Raw genomic sequence first — 14417 nt, 5'->3', positions numbered from 1 at the left:
CTGCTCAGTATCAGAAGACAGATACACCTTGCAGTTTATACGTACAGCTGGAATGTGCAGGGATTCTCAGGGCCCATGGAGAACTGCTTCCCTTAACAATGTTATGATCAAGAAACAGCAATCTTCTTTTGAAGTTAAACACTAACTGGAGATGCTATTGTTTACATAATCTGAACCTGAGTTAATAATCTTAACTTTCTCCACAATCTAGAACATTTCACCTTTTTACAAATTAAAGTTTATGAAATGATGAACAACCTATTTCTTCTCTTTTCACATCTCTAGAATTATCTAGCTAATTAGCCTTTACAGTTTGGTGCAATGTTTCGCATTGGAATACCATTATATAAAATGCTCGTGCAATACAAACCACCCATTTCATTTTGGCTATTGTGTTACTCTTTAGCATCTACACATTTTTTTTTTCTTTGCAGGTCAGTTTCTGCCTCCATCTTTTACCCAGCCACAGGAGGACGTGGTAACAGATAATACAAAAACACAAAAATGCAGTAACAATCTGCAAAGCATTAGCAGTTCAAAAACAAGGAGATTGATTTTAGGTTCTGTCGTTGTGTGTCCCTCCAATACCTTAATAAATCGTTGCCAACCAGAAAACACATTTTTTTTCCTGCAAAGTTACTGCAAGACCATTTTTAACTTCTACAAAGCAAAAGATGAAAACAGTATGTAAGATTATGCTAAACATCATTTAACACCATAGATTTTCAAAAGATCAACAGCATGATACGCTGTTAAATATAGTTGGATGTGGCCCACATCTCTTTGCCACTTTGCCAAGTTTCCGTCGGATGCGATTTGCAACAAGCAACATATTAAACCCCCATAAATAGTCATTATAATGTAAACACAGAACACTCCTTATTGTAGCAGCGAAAGCAGCCTCTCCAAAATACAGAAAACAGAAAACAAATCCTTGAATTTCATCTCAGGGCAGAAAGTGGATTTGAATTTGAAGACATGCCAAGTGGCAATTTTGGACACAAATATTTCAGACAAAGCTGATCTATTATGAATAATAACAGCAGATGTTAATTTCTAAGTCAGTTTGCATATGTCACAGGAAGCACACCCAGTTAGTATGTGAGGCCACTTACACTTCAGCAAAGTTATTAACAGTAAATCATAACAAAGTAGGTATGATCAAATTATACATTCTATTTTAAATATATATAAAAATCTGACACAAAGGCAGCAAAATAGAGAAAAACAGGATTTTAAATGAATTAACTCAGCAAATTAGCTTCTTTTCTCTTTTGTTTTCCATTATTAAAATTATTATTATTATTATTTTCTTTTCACAAAGCCAGTTGCTATGGCTCTTGACAGTTTCCTTTTAGCTAGCTAAGCCTCAGAGAATTAAAGAAGACATTTGGCCTTTATGGTTTTCTGTGTCTGAATGTGTATGTCCTGAGGAGAAAAAGAGCTGTGCAAGAAGCTATTAAGCACCAATGAGCGAGCACGGATGTGGAATGCCTGAGTTGTGTTCACTGAAACAGATGTCGAATCCCAGAATTCCCTGAGCTGCCTCAGGCTTTTGCTGGTGTCAAGCCTGTGGTAAACGGGTTTTCACAATGAATTTACTGTTAATTCTCACACACACACAAACCATTAGAATCACATTAAAGGGCTGACTAAATGCTACCAAGACTCCAAGCATGACTGTCTTTTGTTCATTTGGAGGAAGCTCTGAAGAATCCAGAATCTCAAATCTATCGTTTCTGATAGTTTGAGGAGAGTAACAGGCCTGTCTGTGGCTGGAGAGAAGCAAACCCTTTTGGGGGTTCCCAAACTCTGCTCACTAGGGCAGGGCTCCTATTCTTTTTCCAGATAATCACAGTAATGATCATTGCTCTCAATACCAAATGTGAGGTATTTTATCAAACTAACTCAATTTTTAAATTATTTTGTTGAGTCATTTCTCTTTCAAAAAAATGTTTCAGTAAATAAACGAAACAAAACCTTCATTTGGAGTAAATGATATAAATGTATTTGAGGAACAAATATTCTTAAGGGGCCACCAACTATGTATGGAATAGCTAGAGAGTAAAACAGCTTAATATTGGCGCTCTGAAGATAAGAATAAAAAGCAACAGAGAGAGACATGGAAATTGTGACAGAAACAAAGACAAATAAGAGCATTATCAAAAGGAGACGTGAAAAGCGATCTGTTTTTCAAAAAATAGCAAAGCTACTAGTTCTGCTAAAAATAACAACCAGAACAACAATCAGCTGTGTTGGCTGAGCACCCATTAGGTTTCAAGCACTATGCTAGATGTTTTTTATACATTATTTCTTCCTCATAAAAACATCAAGAATAAAAACTAAAAGCATTTGTAAATGCTTCCTTCGTGCCAAGCTCCATTCTTACCCCCACACCATCAACCCCAAGCGGTGCTCTATTTCTTTCAGCATTTTAACACTTGAGCTCTTTCCTGCCGCTGAGATTTTGCACCTGAGTTTTCCTCTTTTGGAGTCTTCTGGTGTCTGCTTCCCCCACCCTAACTTTGCTTTTTGTTTAGGTGTCTTCCTCTTCTCCATACCCTCTCACTTGAAAATCATCTCCTCCGAGAAGCCTTCCTGGAGTGCCTTGCTCAGAGTAGGTTCTCTACTGTCTCCCCAATCCCTCCACTACCCTTCTCCTTCCTGGCTGTGTTATTCTCTACCATGGTGGTGCCTTGCTTCAGGGCACTTTCTCAATTTGTAAGCACTTATTTCAGTGTTTATTTGCCTTATTTTTGTCTCTCCCTTACCAGAGTAAAGCATCACCAGTCAGGTTCCAGCTCCTTTTCATTCACTGATCAACACTGTCAATGCAAATAATCTGTAAACAATCTATAAATCAAAATTAGGGTGAGTTTACTATGAGCCAGATCTGAGGACTAGCCCAGAGCCTTCCTTCCCAAAGGAAGGAAGGACACCAAAGAAGTGGGGTGTACAGAGTGGCTATATACCATCCCGGAACAAAGAGCATACTTCACATGTGATAGAAATGTCCCTTTTACAATTGTCAGGGGATGCTTTGCTGGCACAGCAGATCCGTGAACACAGGAGGTTGGTAGTCACAAGGTGAGCACAGCAGGTCAGTAATTAATAGTTTAGGGAGAGATGCTTATCCTTAAAGAAATGCCTATATGGGGGAAGCTACATCTGTATCTTTAAGGGCATCATTCTTGCCTTTGGGACATAGTAAATATTTCAAGCAGACATACAATGCATGCTCAACAGGCCAGACCAAGCCCTTTTGGAAAAACAAGATCAGGCCAAATTAGTTTTAAACCAAATGGCTTCGTCATATACTCCGATATATCCTACTGCTTTTCATTTATTTACCAATACCTAGCATATAGCAAGGAACTTGGCACATGGTAGCTACTCAATAAACATTCATTAGATGAAAGAATGCATTAAATGCCTGCATTAATTCTCTCATTTAATGTATGATCTTCCTGCAAGCTTACTGAGGATGTGCCCTTGGCCGCACAGCTAGTAACTGCCTAAGGTAAAATCCAAAATCAGTTCTGTAGGACTTCAGACCATGACTTTAACCATTAAATATGCCTATTTGACAATCTCACAGATTCATCATATTGGTTTGATATAGACCTTTAGGATTGTTTTGTGGTTTTTTTTTTAAGAATCTTTCACAATCTTGCCCAATACACAATCCTTTTCAGCGTTGCTTTAATGCTACTGCTCTCAAGGGTCCATCAGCTACATTCAGCTTAGTAGCTCTTCAGCAACTTGGAGTCAAACCCATCAAGAAAGGGAAAAAGAAAAAATCTTCCTCCAGATACATAGCTTTTGCTGTATGCAAACCCAGGGAATAAAAATCTCACCCTCTTCCTATATCCCAGGATGCGTTAAAGTCACATGAGTGATAACAGGGATTATTTGTTAGATGGGACTTTGGCTAGAACCTAAAAGGAATCATCATTCTATTTTACTGAGGCTTCTAACTTTCAGCTGCTGTGATGTATGGTTTTTTTTTAAAGAAGAGAAAAAATGAAGTTTCTGCTATGGAATGAATTGTGCCCCCAGTAAATTCATATGTTGAACCTCTGACTCCAATGTGATGATATTTGAAGGTGGGACCTTTACGAGGTGATTAAATTTAGATGACGTTGTAAGGGTGGAGCCCTCATGACCAGGTTTGTGCCCTTATAAGAAGAGATACCAGAGCGCTTACTTCCTCTCTCTCTCTCTACCTGCACGCACCAAGGAAAGGCCATATCAGGACAGAGCAACAAGGCAGACATCAGTACCCAAGGAGAGGGCTGTCACCAGACACCAACCCTGCTGGTGCCTTGATCTCAGACTTCCAGTCTCCAGAACTCTAAGAAATAAATTCCTATTGTTTAAGCCACCCAGACTATGATGTTTTGTTATGGTGGCCCGAGCTGACTGAGACAGTTTCCTCTGACAAAAGCAAAACCCAGATAGTGTGATTACTAGCTATTATTTTCCATTACATCATCTCTTTGTGAGTTTGGGTCAGTCCTTATGGTACCATCTTTTTCATAGTCCTCAACCTTTGGCATATTGGGAACGTTAAAGGAATGCAGAGATCACTTGCACATTGGCTTCCAGATATTTGTTTGGTAACATAGCATTTCTCATTTCACTGGAACTGAGCATATTTCAATGCTAGGAAAAAAACAAATAAAAAGTTTTCATGAAAATGTTGGTACGCCAAAATACTATAATATTATCTCCTATTTTTCTCCCAGTCCTATCTTTATTTCATTACTATAGGAAAAATGAGCAGGAGGAGAGATTGTTAAATACATTCTTATCTCCCATGATAGTCCAAGATTTTTATCTCTGAATTCCTCATTATGCTTTGAAAAACAATTTCAAGCTCTGTAACTCCATAACTTTTAGAAATTGGCCCAGGGAAAAAACAATTATAAAGAAGGGGAAAAAGCATAGACTAAAGTAAAATCATGTGTAAGTACAGCTAATTTTGCCTTTAGAATAAATAGATACACATAGATATATATAGAGAGAAGAAAATGTGGATTTTCCTGAAATGTTCAAAGAAGAATGTTCAGATTCTTGGACAGCTTAACCAGTGTTTAAAAAGATGAAGTCTAAGTAAAACTTTCTACCTCATAGAGTTGCTTTAAGCATTAAAGTATATAATATTTGTAAAGTATTTAAAACAAGACTACCACAGTAAATAATCAATAAATGATCACTTATATTTCACCTTTAAACCTTGTAGACACTCCCCTATAAAATGAACCCATCGGGTGTACCTTATAACCTAGAAACATATTCAATTCTTTATATATCCCTAATTATTATCACTTTCAATATCAATTTTGCCTCGTTTTGGAGTTGGTTAAGGTGAAGAAGAGAATAACCTCTGGACAAGCCATACTGCCCCTTAACAGTGACTTGGAGTTAGGTCGTTCTTTTTAAAATTTATTTATCCTTGATGTATCTTTCCATTCCTTCTCATGGAGAGGAGTAGGATGCAATGTGGATGTCCTGGCCAAAGAATTTTGCTAAGAAATTTGTGAGATGGGGTAAAGGCAAATAATTGTTCAGGTCACAGATTGGGAAGTGGGAGTTGTCAGGTGGAGAAGGACGGAGGGAAAAACAGAGGCTGGGAGGAGGCTTATCAGTGGAGGCTGGAAGAGCAATGAGGAAGGAGTGCTGGAGACTAGGAGAAAGCCAAGCTAGTTACACAGTGGCAGGAAAACTTGGATAATATGGCCTGCAGCAACTTGGAATGTAGAAAATGAATTTATGGATCTGGCTAAGGACGGCATCAGTCAGTGTTGAAAACACCATTTAGTTGGTTTTGTTTTTAGCTGCATCCGATAAGGTAAGAGAAAGGAGAGATGAGCTAAGAGAGAACTTTTCAGTTTGCAGGCAGAATTTAGAGAAAATATAGAAGAGCTAGGAATTGCTGAGTTAAATATAAAACTGATTCACATGTCCATCCCATAGAATAGCATCAATGTAAGATAGTCTTAGGCTAAATATCCATTTAAGTTTGTAGTTATAAAATCCTTTGTTAAGATCTCAGAAAGACCTAAGATGGTGGCTGGTAGACTCCTAATCAGCCCAATAGTTTTCTAAAATTTGAAAGTGTTATGTTATCCCACAGCACTTTTATATGCCAAAGTAGATACAGATCTGTCCCAAAAAGAATTATGAATGTCACCTTGGAGCACAGCATTAAGCCCAGAAAAATTCATGCCAATTGTAAGAGAATTGTAAGAGAATGATACAAACACTGCCTCCTTGGACCAAAAGGAACAGAAACAGTTAAAAAAAAGAAAAAGCCTCTGGGCTTCAACTTTTTCTGGAGAAGAAGCAGGCTGAGACAGCTGCAAGCACCAGCTATTTCTGGTCAAAAAGAGAGGACATCTGGGGCCCACAGGGCGGCACAGCGATTAAGTTCCCACATTCCGCTTCGGTGGCCTGGGGTTCACAAGTTCCGATCCCAGGTGCAGACCTACGCACCACTTGGCAAGCCATGCTGTGGCAAGCATCCCACATATAACATAGAGGAAGATGGGCACGGATGTTAGCTCAGGGCTAATCTTCCTCAAAAAACAAAATTAAATTAAAAAAGTAAATAAAGAGAAGACATCTTGGAGAGCAGAACCAAAGACAAGAGAGTGGAGCCAAGATCCAAGAACAATGCATTCAGAATCACTCCCACTGCAGAATTGGACCCTAATCAAGAAACATGCCTTGCCCCCAGAGGAATGAAATCTGGTGACATGTGCCCAACTGTTTTTCAGAACTACTACAGAATCCTGACTGCTGTGTGCTCTCCATTCTTACTTTTTTTTAATTTAAATATTTTTTTAAAATTTTAGAGTAGTTTTATAGTATCTGCTGCAAAGATATGACAGAGATCTCCTCTATATTCCTCATCCATTTCCCCAAACTATTAACATCTTACAAAACCATAAAGCATTTGTCTCAGCTAAGGAACCAATGTGGGTTCATTACTATTAACTAAAGTCCACAGTTCATTCAAACTTCACTATTTTTTCCCTAATGTCCTCATGCCCTTTTTCAGGATACTCTGTAGACAGAATATCTTAGTATATTTAGTCATCATGTCTCCTTTGCTTCTTCTGGGGTCACAGTATCTCAGTCGTTCTTTGCATTTGAAGGCCTTAACAGTTGTAAGATGTATTGGCCAGGTATTTTGAAGACAAATTAGAGGTCTTTGACCCTCAACTTAGATTTTTTCTGATATTTTTCTTATTGTTAGACTGCTCCAGCCCTAGCAAGATTCTCTAATGGAGAATCAGCTATTTCTCCAGGAGCCCATGTTCCTTCTATTGGATACCATTAGAAACCAAGATCTGGGTGTTGTGTGCTCATTGCTCCATTCTTACTTTTTCTGAACACAAATATCTATTGTAGTTATTCTGCCCCTCTTTTACCATTGTATATTGACATGTGGCTGGAAGTTCACTTGTGTTTCTGGTTCACACCTCTCAGCATCAAAAGAAGCTGCACCTGAGGAGCTTCACCCACACTGAACTATATGCTGGTCATGAGATCCTGGACTTCAAGCCTGGTGTTGGAATTGGTGTGATCCTTTGGAGTCCTCGAATGGGGGTGAGCATGTTTTGCATGTTGAAAGAACGTGAATAATTTGTGTCATCAAGGTGGACTCTGGTATATTGTTTGATGGCTACAATATTATGCATATCCCTTTACAAAGTAGCTTTGCAGCTCCTCCCACCCAGAGGTGGAGTCTATTTCTCCACTCCCTTGAAACTGAGCTAGACTTGCGATAGAAGAAATGTGGTAGAAGTGACATTTTTGAGCCCTTGAGCCTAGACCTGAAGAAGTCTTGCAGCTGCCTTCATTGTCTTGGAATCCTGAGCCTACCAGCCTAGTGAAGAGGCCCAAGTGAAAGACCGTATGGGCAAGGAAACCCAGCCACCCGTGCTGTCCCAGATGAGCCCAGCTAACTCACCAGCAGAATGCAGCAACATGAGTGACCCCAGGGGAGACCAGCAGAATCCAGTCAACTTACAGAATCGTGAGAAATAAGAAATCACTATGTTTTGGAGTAGTTTGTTAAGAAGAACTAGATAATCAATACAGTATAATTGATTGATAAAACAATCATCTTTCTACTGATCTGAAATCTACTACCATATAAGTTCCATTTACCCAAATCAGGGTTTTTGGTAGGTAATAAAATAAAGTAAATTGTAATGGTGAGTTAATATCTTGATTTTCTCTTTTCATACTGTAGTATTTTTACTGAAGACATATGGAATTAATGCATTACTAGAAAAGAGAGTTTTATCAGTATAAATTTTGAGAGCTATCACAAATTGGCAAGATATTTGGAGAAGTGAAGCTTCTGATTCCCCTTCAGATGGCATCTTAGAAATACCTACTTACTGCACCTGAAAGTAGAGATTAGTTCCCTAGGAGTCAAGGTTAGGAAACTGCAGTGTAATTATTATTAAAAACTGGCAAGTTTAAGTTGTTCAATAGAGATCACAACTTTTACACAAGGAAAGTTCTATTTACCTCTCCATATTTACCACAAGTCACTTACCTTGTTTACCCTGTCCTAAATACACTGGCCTTCTGGGTCCCTTGAAGATAGATGCCAACCTCTTTTCCTTAGTTGGTTTTTTAATGTCTTTATATAGTTTTAATTAATTGAGTGATCATTCCATTCATTCCTTCTACCAACACATATTAAACATAAGTTAGTGGGCCAGGAACAGAATAACTATTACTCCATAGCCAATGCCTTTGAAAACAGATAAATTAATAATTACAGTAAAATATTGTCATGTTAATGTTAGAAGAAAGAACAGGATGTTAACAGAACATAGGTGGTGATCTAATCTAAATTGAGCGGATTGTAACAGAGAATCTAACTCCACTTTTTGATATGTGACTACTGCTGACGGCTTTTAAGCTTCATATCTTGCTGTTTCCCTTCTGTCCCACATCTGGGCAAGCTGATAAGAAAGCTTGTGAGCTTCCTCCTTTGTTGTGGGAAGTTCAAATCACTTCAGGAACCTTTTCCCCAGCCACTCCCCCTAACCACTGTGAAAATCTCAAGCTAGTCTCCTTCCCTCGATCTTTCAAATCATTTTGACCAGCTTAGGGGGCCTCCCCTGCTCTCGCCAGAAAGCTAATTATGTAAGTAATAAACCTTTTCAAACTCTTTGGGTGCCTATTGCGGTGTCATCAATGCTGAACAAATTTTGGGTAAGGGTATCCATCTCATCTTTAAAGAGTGACCACAGCACAGGTGATCATAAAGGGTAGCTTGGATGATATTTGAATGGCATCTTAAACTGTGAGTACTTAGTGTATAGGATTATAATTCTCTTTTTACCTATCTGTGTCCTGCCCAGAAGTATCTAAAATCCTTGAGGGCAAGAAATTACTCATTCTTGTATCCACATCAGCCAGCATGGTACCTGGAATATAACAGATGTTCAAACACTTCTTGAACACACGAATGGTTTTCAGAAGCCAAGAGAGTATGATTTTAAGAAAGAGAGAGTGGTTGAGAGTATGAAAAGCAAAGAGGATCAATAAACAGGATTGAAAAGTAGCCATTAAGTTTGGGAATTTGGAAGTGAATGATCATTTTTTCCAGAATCCTTTAAAAGAGTGATGGGGGCAAAGGCCAGAGATGAGCAAGTGGAAACAGTGAATGTTGACTACCATTTCAACAAATCGGAGTGGAAATTATTCAGGAGAGACTGAAGAGAAGCAGAAAGAAGAGGCAGAAAAGGAGGCATGGCCAGATGAAGAATTTTTTTGAGGGAGGGAATAAGGTAACAAAGATTTTTTACAGACTATGCATTACATCAAGTCAAGTAAAAGAGATTGAAGACACTGTAGAGAGGAATTAAATTTATAGAGCAGTGCCTGGAAAAGCAAGACAGAAGTTTTGATTTTAAAAAATGAAACTAAGAAAGAAAGGGGGGGAGGAGGAAAAACTCCACGTAGCAGAGTCAATCTTGGTTAGAAGAAAGGACAACTCAACCAATGATGCTCAAACATTAGAAGTACATATGGATTTGGATGTGTATATCTCTAGATGGCCAGGATCAGTAGGAAATTGAGGGGGAAAATGCATAATGGTTTCCTGAAGATGGAGGCAAGGTTATCTGTGGAAGACCCTTAGGAATGGGATTTAGAATAGGGATTAGGGATGTGGTGATGTTTTGGAATACTGGAAAATAGGAATGTCACAATTACAGAGCACAGAGAAATGAAAGCACTGACAGATAGCACTAAAGGCCCACCTCAGGCTATAGATTAGGAATTTTCAGGAACACCAATCTGCAGAAATATGATCATCTTCCAGCGACCTCATTTGGATACCAAACAATCCAGCAGTCTGTATATAACACAAGAGTTATGATCCAGGATCTCAAGACCACACATATCAGATACCCCTCCATTTTTACTCAGACTGCAATTTTTTTTCCTAACAATTATTACGTCCTGTTTTACTTTACCCTCTGTCTCCCTTACATTGGCATAAATCTGAATGGTTTGCCCCGGGCAAGTGAGGCATGGGACGATGCCCAGTGAGGTCCCCCTCACAGCTCCTCTGGGACTTGGGTTACAGAAGATTGTTGCATAGCATTCACTTTAGAACAATTTCTGATTTCTTTCTTGGATTGTGAGATGGAGTCCAAATACACATTTTATTAATTTTTGGATCTTCTGAACATTTAATGCAATTAAATCCATTCCCCATAGAAAGAGAATCACTTATAAAAGGGATAAGGAATATACTACAGTAAGCATGTTCCAGAAAAATGAAATCTGAAGACATACATTCACACATCTGGCAGTGATTCATCCTTGAATATTATTTTCTCTCTAGTTATGATGGTTTACATCGGCCTTAGTCCCCAAAGTGAAAATAGCTGAGTAATATTACTGGCACCATCTCTTTAGCTCAGCTCCATATGTGCAGATAAAAGGTTCAACTATAATTCACTCTGGTAGCATTACACAAGGAATTTCAATGAAGGCGTTGAAAGAAAATAATTGCCCATGGAGTCTTAGGCTGGAAGGCAAATCTATCTCTCTCTTTTATTATGTGTTTCTAATGGATATGTGTGAGGAGCAACCTGGAGGATGGGACCATTTTCTTCTATGACTGCATCAGTATCTGTCAGAAACAGTACAAATTTGTGAAACAAGGAAGAGACTGAAATTTTCCATTATGAAGGATATTAAATACAAGATTCTAGTCTTAGGAAATTCACCCAGGAATATATGAATAGGGGATAGTATATTTCAGGTACTTTCTGACTCTGGGAAACTCATATTGATCAAAAGCTATAGTGAACTTCACATGGTCCTTTGCCATGTGACATAACTATACATCCAGTGCTGGTTGCTCAAGTATAGTGCTATAGATCCACTATATATCCACAATACATTGTGACTGAAACACAAGCCCAAACAGAGCAAGTAATAATCACATATGTCCCTAAGAATTAGAGTACAGGGCTTCTTTCAAATATCAGACTAAAGAAAGACTTTGTGACTGTGTACTTTAGGGTACAAAACTATAGTGGACTATTGTTTAAAAGTCCTTATTGCCAAGCCCACCCCAAAGAAATTCTGATTCACTAGGTCTTGCATGGGGTACTTGAATCTGCATAGTTAGCAAATTCCTATGGTGATTTTGGTGCAAATATTATAAAGATCAAATTTCAACTACGATTTAGGAGGAATTTGGTACTATCATTTGGTTGATTTTAATTGATTAAACCTCTACTCTGTTAAGTGAGACCCTTACTACTTCAATATTTTCATTGGCAGTATGGAAAGGGGCAATCGGAAAAAAATGGTGTACACAAGACAAGAACTGTATGTCAATCTCGTTTTTGGCAGTCACACCGCGATTCTCAAATTTTAATTCCAGAGCCAAAGCAAAAGGCATGAGTCCAAGCCCAAGGAAAACTGCTGTGGGAAGAATTGTGTTTGGCATCATGCACCTCAGTTCTACAATGCCTGTATCTTCGGGGTGGGGAGAGAGGAGGGTCCTGGTCATCCAAGAATGCCTGAGGACCAGCCTGCCTCCCAACATCACCCCTGGGCCCCCCTCATTACCCCAGACTGCCTCCAATACCACACTACCACTCCCACCCCGACCTTCAGCAGCACCCTGTGCTCCGAAGAACATTTCTAACCAGACTTGGTCATCAAAATTTCTTCTGTGCTTTGTTTTCTTGGGTCCTTTATGACAACGTTTTATAAGCTGATCAGATGAACTAGCTCTTCCTAAGGCTAACGCAATGCACGGCAATGGCTTACATATGTTTTTCTTTTCTTATATTTACTCCAGCCTAAATAAGTGGCTAATGAGGAGAACCTCAGACTCCTTGAAAGACTGGTGAAGTAGACTTTTGGACTCAGGGGACATCTAGAAACTCTTGAAATTATACCACCATAAGGTTAATCATGCCAACTAACTTCCTCATGTATTTACTACCCTCTGTAAACCTGCCCTTATCCTTAGTCTTTCTTTCTCCCCCAAATGCATCCAGTGCCCAGGCATTATATTCACTGCCCTCCCTCCCCTGAACTCTCTCAGGCTTCATTAGCCTAAGGAAAGGCACACTTATGTAAACAATAGGTCCCTTACTACAAATTTTAGAAAATAGGGAGCATGGAAACTTGGGAACCCTGTAAGGCATAAACCAAAGTGTAAGGAAGTGTAAAAACAAGGGTGTTAAATATGGAAGTTCATTTAGAACACACATTACAGTGTAAAGATGCTCTGCCTTTCCTTACTTTTCTAGCCTAACAAGGCCAGAAATTGCTTCAAAACCGAGAAGGAAAATAAAAATGGTAGCTTTAGAAGCAAAAGAAATAGAGAATTCTCATTTAATTTTTACCCATTTTATTATTGAAGCATTTTTTTAAATGTAAGAATTATTCTTGTTAATGTAGATTCTTAATGGACTTATTAATTAGCCAGTTTCTAAATGTGACCATAAAAACTAGAGGCTCCAAATAGGAAAAAATACTAAAAAGCTTCCTACACTTACTAGAGAGCTTGGTCTTTATGATTTAGGACAAAAAGGAGTTAAGTTTGACCAAAATGACCTTCCTGTTGCTGAATCAACAGTAAATGAGTGAGGATTTCGACATAACGAATACTCTGAAAGAGATCATTTCAGAGCGTTTAGCTAATTTATATATCCTAGTATTCTTCCCTCCTTAAAAAACAAAAACAAAAACATAACAAAAAACAAAGTGGAAAGTTCTCCCTGCAGTCAGCCCCAGGACTTGGTTCTGCACCTATCTCCCTGACAATTGATAGAATTAAGTATGTCTCCATTGTTGATTTCCTTAAGACAACATGATAGCTAAAATAAAACTAACCAATTCTATTTTCTTTAATCAGATGACTAATCATTAGGAACTATCATCAGAATATAATATGTCTAAGTTTCTGAATAGCCATTGGTATATTGCAAACACATGCCTGACCACTTCACTCTGTTTCATGGCCAGAATCTCATCTGGGTAGCCAGTTACGGCTAGTAATGTCTATGCTAACCCACTGTCTCTAGCATCAGAATGCTTTAACCAGGCAGTTCATGATGGCATCATGTTCTGGATGCCAAAAAAAATCACATTATGCTAAACGTAAATGAAATTCTAGTAAGCCTGTTTTTCAGACATGAAAAGCAAATTTTTTAAGTGCATAGAAAATTTATAACTTCCTGCTATGGACTAAATTTTGTCCCCCCAAAATTCTTATGTTGAAGCCATAACCCACAACGTGACTGTATTTGGGGATAGAGCATATAGGGAGGTAGTTAAGGTTAAATAAGGTCATAAGGGTGAGGTCTCAAGCTGATAGGATTAGTGTACTTATAGAAGAGACACCAGAGAGCATGCTCTCTCTATGAGGTGACAACACAGCAAGAAGTTAGCCATCTACAAGCCTGGAAGAGAGCCCTCACCAGAAACTGCGTCAGCTGGCACCTTGATCTTTGACTTCTCAGCCCACGCAACTTTGAGAAAGAAATGTCTATTGTGTAAGCCCCTAGTGTGTGGTATTTTGTTACAGTAGCATGAGCTGACTACGACATTCCCATCAGTCACTCTTCTGGCCACCCTGTCCAGGGACGTCATCTTCACTTTCTGCCATATTTCCTAACCTCTTTCCTTGATTTATTCTTTTATTTCTTTATTCTTATTCTTAGAACATATTATCATTTAACTCATAATAAATTTATTTGAAATATATCCCGTTTATTTTCTGTTTTCCCTTGTTAGAATGTCAGCTCCATGAGGGCAGAGATTGTTTTTCTGTTTGATTCACTGCTGTATTTCCAACACCTAAAAGAGCATCTTATCTTCTTGTCCTTGGAGGAGTAACCTTT

This window comes from Equus caballus, chromosome 9, assembly GCF_041296265.1.
Source record: "Equus caballus isolate H_3958 breed thoroughbred chromosome 9, TB-T2T, whole genome shotgun sequence".
NCBI classification, from domain to species: domain Eukaryota; kingdom Metazoa; phylum Chordata; class Mammalia; order Perissodactyla; family Equidae; genus Equus; species Equus caballus.
This window is presented reverse-complemented; position numbering follows the sequence as displayed.